The 5602-nt window shown below is 31.6% G+C and overlaps 1 long non-coding RNA gene across 1 annotated transcript; it reads left to right on the plus strand.

Moving 5' to 3' along the window:
* The first annotated feature begins 2381 nt into the window (after nucleotides 1-2381).
* On the plus strand, nucleotides 2382-4194 carry LOC134243420 (uncharacterized). The gene is made up of 3 exons (XR_009987029.1): nucleotides 2382-2927; nucleotides 3168-3263; nucleotides 3474-4194. It is a non-coding gene; the product is annotated as an uncharacterized LOC134243420 (long non-coding RNA).
* The last annotated feature ends 1408 nt before the right edge of the window (nucleotides 4195-5602 follow it).

Genomic DNA, 5602 nt, shown 5'->3' on the forward strand with positions numbered 1-5602 from the left:
GCCAACAGGGGATGCTTACTCCTCCATGAATTCTGATCCGACCTTTGATGTTTTAGAAGTATGTCTTCTCTGCTCCTGATTTGTCTTGATTCAACTTTTAAGCCTCAATGCTGTTCGTTATCTCTAGATATTTCTTTTTTTGGTATTTTTTGTAATTTTTATATTTTTTTTGGTTTTTATGTATTTTTATATTTTTTTTTGGTTTTTATGTATTTTTTTATATATGAAAATATACATAGGTAATCAAAGATTACCTTGCTCACCTCAACACATGTAAGTTAGTCACAGTACAGTCATAGTGAAATGAAACACAGTAGACAGATCATACAGGAAGACAGTCACTTCGTGATTGAAGGTTCGATTCTCGTTCGCTGCGCCGCGTCAAATGTGAGGTGTAAACAAAGGTTAAGTGACTGTTCATTCACAAAGCACCCGGCATCAAAAGTGAAAATCAACGCGTTTCCGGATGAGACCTTAAACACCGAGATCTCATGTAACGGTAGCTTATCGAACATCAACAACTAAATAACGCAAAATGCTACAAGTATAATGTAAGCTCTGTAAGGTTGTTGAGGTGAGCTGAACAAAAAGAAAAAACCCACCACCAATCATGTAAATATATAATACTGAAGTGACAAAGAAATCACTTACTTCAGACTCTAGCTGGACTGAGGCGAGACTGCAGTGACAGACATGGTGTGCAGATGAGATAAAACTATAAACTTGGAAAAGCACAATTAAATTGAGATAAAACTGAAAAAAAAAAATGAATTAAACTTATATGTAAAGAAAAGGAATACCAATCAGATTTTAATCTCCTGAATTATCTCTCCATGGCAAAAATAAATTAAACAGATGAATCAAAAAAATAAATTTACTACAAATCCAAAGCATTAAAGAATTTATAATACATCAAAAAGCCTTTGTAGAAAATCAACCACAAAAAAATTGATATATAGTACAAAAAAAATATTCATCATGCACATCACTGAATAAGGATGGAGAGGCAGGAATGCAGAAAATGAATAATAATGTATGCAATGTATGTATGAAGTGCATATCATCTATATGCGAAATCAATGCAGAGTATGTGCTAAATAAATGCAATGTTCATAGAGCAATATATGCATGCTATAGATGGATGTGTGTATGTATGTATGAATGCATGTATTTATGAAAGGGTGTGTATGTATGTAAGTGTGTATCTAGGAATGTATATATGTAAGTATGTCTGTTCGTAATGCATATATAAATATGTAATGTCTGTATAAAATGTATGTAATTGTATGTATACAAAATGTATGTAATTGTTTGTATGCATGCAATAAATGTATAAAGTGAAATGTTCCAAATGTGGTGAACATGATGTAAGGAATGTCATGTACATAACAGGGATGGGGTCAATTACTTTAAAAAGTAATTAATTAAATTACAATTACTTTGACTTTTTCTTCAATTAAATTACAATTAAATTACAGGCTTTCTAAGACATGTAATTAATTAAATTACAATTACTTTACAAAAGTAATTAATTAAATTACAAATTACCCGCACCTCAGATCTCCAGATTTCCGCATTATTCCGTATTTTTTCCTCATTTTAATATGGAAAAAATGTGGAAAAAAATACGGAGAGAATTAACAATACGGAAAAGCAGAAAATATATGGAAATAATCCGGAAAATAAACGGAAATAATACGGAGAATTGGACTTAGTCTATTTTTCATCTGGAAAAATATTGAACTCTTAACTTAGAATATTTTTCATCTGGAAAAAATACGGAGCTCTGGACTTAGAATTTTTTCATCAAGAACAAGATGTGTTTGTGAAACACAGTAGCACTCGGCGGCAACATTAAGTTCTAAAAAGCAATTTTTAGCAAATGGGTCTCAGTCAAGGTCACACAATCATTGTTCTTGGTGTCATTTGAAAGCACTAAAGTTATTAGTGTAGTATGCATACCAAATATTTAAAAGTCTCAATCATCTATGATTCAAAAGTTATGGCGAAAATTCGAAAAAAGCTATATTTAGCACATAGGTCACAGTCAAGTTCACAAGGTCATTGACCTTGGTGTCAGTTGAAGGTGCCTAATTAGTGGAGTATGCATACCAAATATGAAGTATCTATCTCTCACGGTTCAAAAGTTATGGCGAAAGTTCGAAAAAGCTTTTTTTAGCATATAGGTCACAGTCAAGGTCACTGACCTTGGTGTCAGTTAAAAGTGGAGTATGCATACCAAATATGAAGTCTCTATCTCTCACGTTTCATAAGTTATGGTGAAAGTTCGAAAAAGCTATTTTTAGCATAAAGGTCACAGTCATGGTCACAAGGTCATTGACCTTGATGTCAGTTGAAAGTGCCTAATTAGTGGAGTATGCATATCAAATATGAAGTCTCTATCTCTCGCGGTTCAGAAGTTATGGCGAAAGTTCGAAAAAGCTATTTTTAGCATAAAGGTCACAATCAAGGTCACAAGGTCATTGACCTTGGTGTCAGTTGAAAGTGTTTTTGTAGTGGAGTATCCATACCAAATATGAAGTCTCTAAGTCTCACAGATCAAAAGTTATGGCGAAGGTTAATGTTTACAACAGACAGACAAACAGACAGACATACAGCTAAACAGACAGACAGGACAAAAACAATATGCACCCCGAAAAAATTTGGGTGCATAAAAACTGTCTTGGAGTTAACAGCAGTTCTCTGTTTCTCCTGAATGTTATGTACAATTTGATCGGGATCGGAAGAATGTTTCAAAAAGTCGGGCTCAGTGATCAATTAATTTAAACAACAGACCGCCAAAATTTAACCTTGGCTTCCATGTTGCAACGTCTGCTCTGTCTAAAGGAGGGAGTTTGTTGACCAGACAGCCTGAGATTGTATTGCTGTATCAACCAAAAGATGCAGATACACGTATTTCATATGCGGTAGGTCAGTCATATTTTTTTTAACATGGTGTCACTGTGATGATGAAAATAAATACTCTAGGCCTTAGAAAACTGAGCTACCAGGCTTAACGTACGTTTCAGCCAATATGCCCATGATTCAAATCTTTCAATCAGCTCATAGAATTTTATTATGGTTAACCACAATTAAAGGTGTTAATTTTGGGGAGCCATGGGCTGTAATCTCTAGCAATGATTTACCATACATTTTTTTTTTGGTAGCGTCTGTGCATGAGGAGGAGATTTCTGAAAGTGGTTATTCAACTTACTGCTATTTTAACAGGCTTAAAGCTTGGTCCATGGATGGTTATGTTTGAGGTATATATATTCTTTTTTTCTTTTTTTATTGCTTGTTTAATTAAAAACAGTCAACTATGATTGTCATTATTATAAATATTATTTTAAACAAATTGATATAAAATTGAAGAACCCAAACTTGTGTTTATTAAAAGATTATAAAAGCAATGAATTTAAATTTTATTAATATTGCACCATTATAATTTAAGTACTTTTTTTTTTAACTGATAGGATTTGCCAATTCGACCGCAAGTGCTGCTGCAAGAAATTAAACATGCAGTGACCTTACAAATTACAAAGAAGTCTGAAGAAAATTTTTATTGCCTATTGGACAGATGGGTGTAAAGCACAGACCTGAGTTATAAATTGAATTGTGAGAAATATGAATCAGGGATCACGATGCAGGTAGAAAATGGCAAATGTGATCCAGATTGATAAAAAATGTCTAAAAAAAATTTCTTGTTTTGTAAATATTCAATGCTATGTCAATTGTTTTTTTTCCCCAATATCTAATAGTGTTGAACATTTCACTCCCACTTTTGCTTAAATAGATTGAATAAATTTCCATTTATTTAATACGAATATTAAAAAATGCCACATTTTTTCCATGATGAACTTGTGACTTAAATAAGAGTTCCAGTTTTTTTCCATACATGCTCCTATTTGTTTGTCAAAGATATAAGATCCAATACATTGCTCATGAACATAATGTGTAATTTTGTTCATTCATTTATATGTTTTTTTCTCATAATGATTTAATAAATTGTATATAATTTTGCACATTGTTGATGGTTTTGTAAATATTTATGTATGTATGCATCATGTAGCGGTTTTATTATAGCCATTTTATAACCATGTGATTAACTCCGTATTTTCTCCAGATTTCCGTATTTCCGCATTTTATCAACCAAGTAAATACCTCCATATTTTGTATATATGGAAAAGCGGAAATCTGGAGAGAATACGGAAAAAGAGTCCAAATACTCCCATCCACATTTTCTCCATATTTTGAATACGGAGAAAATCTGGAAATTTGAATATGGAGAAAATCTGGAATGAATGCGGAAAATTAGTCCAAATACTCCCGTCCGCATTTTCTCCTTATTTTGAATATGGAAAAAATGAGGAGATCTGAGGTGCGGGTACATTTCAATTTTTTGGAAAATCTTATAATCCTTGTCAATGAATATACAGAACAGGAATCATCATTGTATATAAGCGGGCCTCTGCACAAAAATACAAGAAATAATATGGTAAAGCCATTGTGTATATCTGTGGTTTAAACTTTAACTTTTATTAACAAAACAGTAAAGAACTACTTGAGATCAATTTGATGCAGTTTCCTCCACACAAACCCTACATGTACACAAACTGCATGTGATATGATATTTGATTAAACAGGGGATATTTCAATAGAGTATAATATGTCACAACTGTAACCCCTCAAATTAAATATTTCTTTGAAGTTAACCAAAACTCCTTATACTGCTATTTTTGCAGAACATTTTTACTTCATAAATAATATTTGTACAACAAAACTTTTTCAGATACATCAAATTGAAAGTGTTTCTTTTCTCAAACTAGCAAATCATTTTAAATTGAAATAATTATCCCCAGGCATTGGATTTGTCTTATCAATCAGGGAATGAAAACCCCTTTAGAGGGTGTGTTCCCGTTTTGCACACATTTGTAATTAGGTATAGAACAATAGGTGTGAAGTGTGTTTTGATAACTTCCGGTTTGGATTTACCTGGATTTACCTGTGAATACCTGATTTAGCTTTATGTATTCTTAAGGGTTTTGATACAATTTTATAAACATTTTATTAAAATTCTATATATATTCATGGGAAAAAAATTGATTTTATTGACTACAATATTAATATTTATTTAATATTATTTATTATGTAAGTCCAATTTCTTAAAAAATAAATAATTTTCAGTCTTGATAAGTGTGATGTTTTGATAAAGTTCTAAATGAATTCAAGATATAAGAAAGAGGAATAAAAATAACTTCGTATTCATTCTCTTACTTTATACTATAAATTTACCTTCCACATACTAAGTATGGTATAGACTATCGCAATTAAGTATTTATCTCACCTGGTCAAATTCCCGTTTTTCACACATTTTTTAATTTGAGTTTAAGTTGATTTGTTTTGATTGCAACTAACACCTGTGATCTGGAGGACAATTATCTCTTACAAACAAGAGAGAATTTAATCAATGACACAAATTTCTTTTCTTTTTTTCTTGACACACATATTCTGCATTGATCAAGCAACAAACTTGAGATTGAAATATAATAAATGTGCGTTTCATAGCTGAATAGACCTAAGAAGGGTGATGCAAAATTCAGAT

Source organism: Saccostrea cucullata, unplaced genomic scaffold (assembly GCF_032062105.1).
Source record: "Saccostrea cucullata isolate Sc308-1 unplaced genomic scaffold, CSIRO_AGI_Scuc_v1 ctg21848, whole genome shotgun sequence".
Classification (NCBI taxonomy): domain Eukaryota; kingdom Metazoa; phylum Mollusca; class Bivalvia; order Ostreida; family Ostreidae; genus Saccostrea; species Saccostrea cuccullata.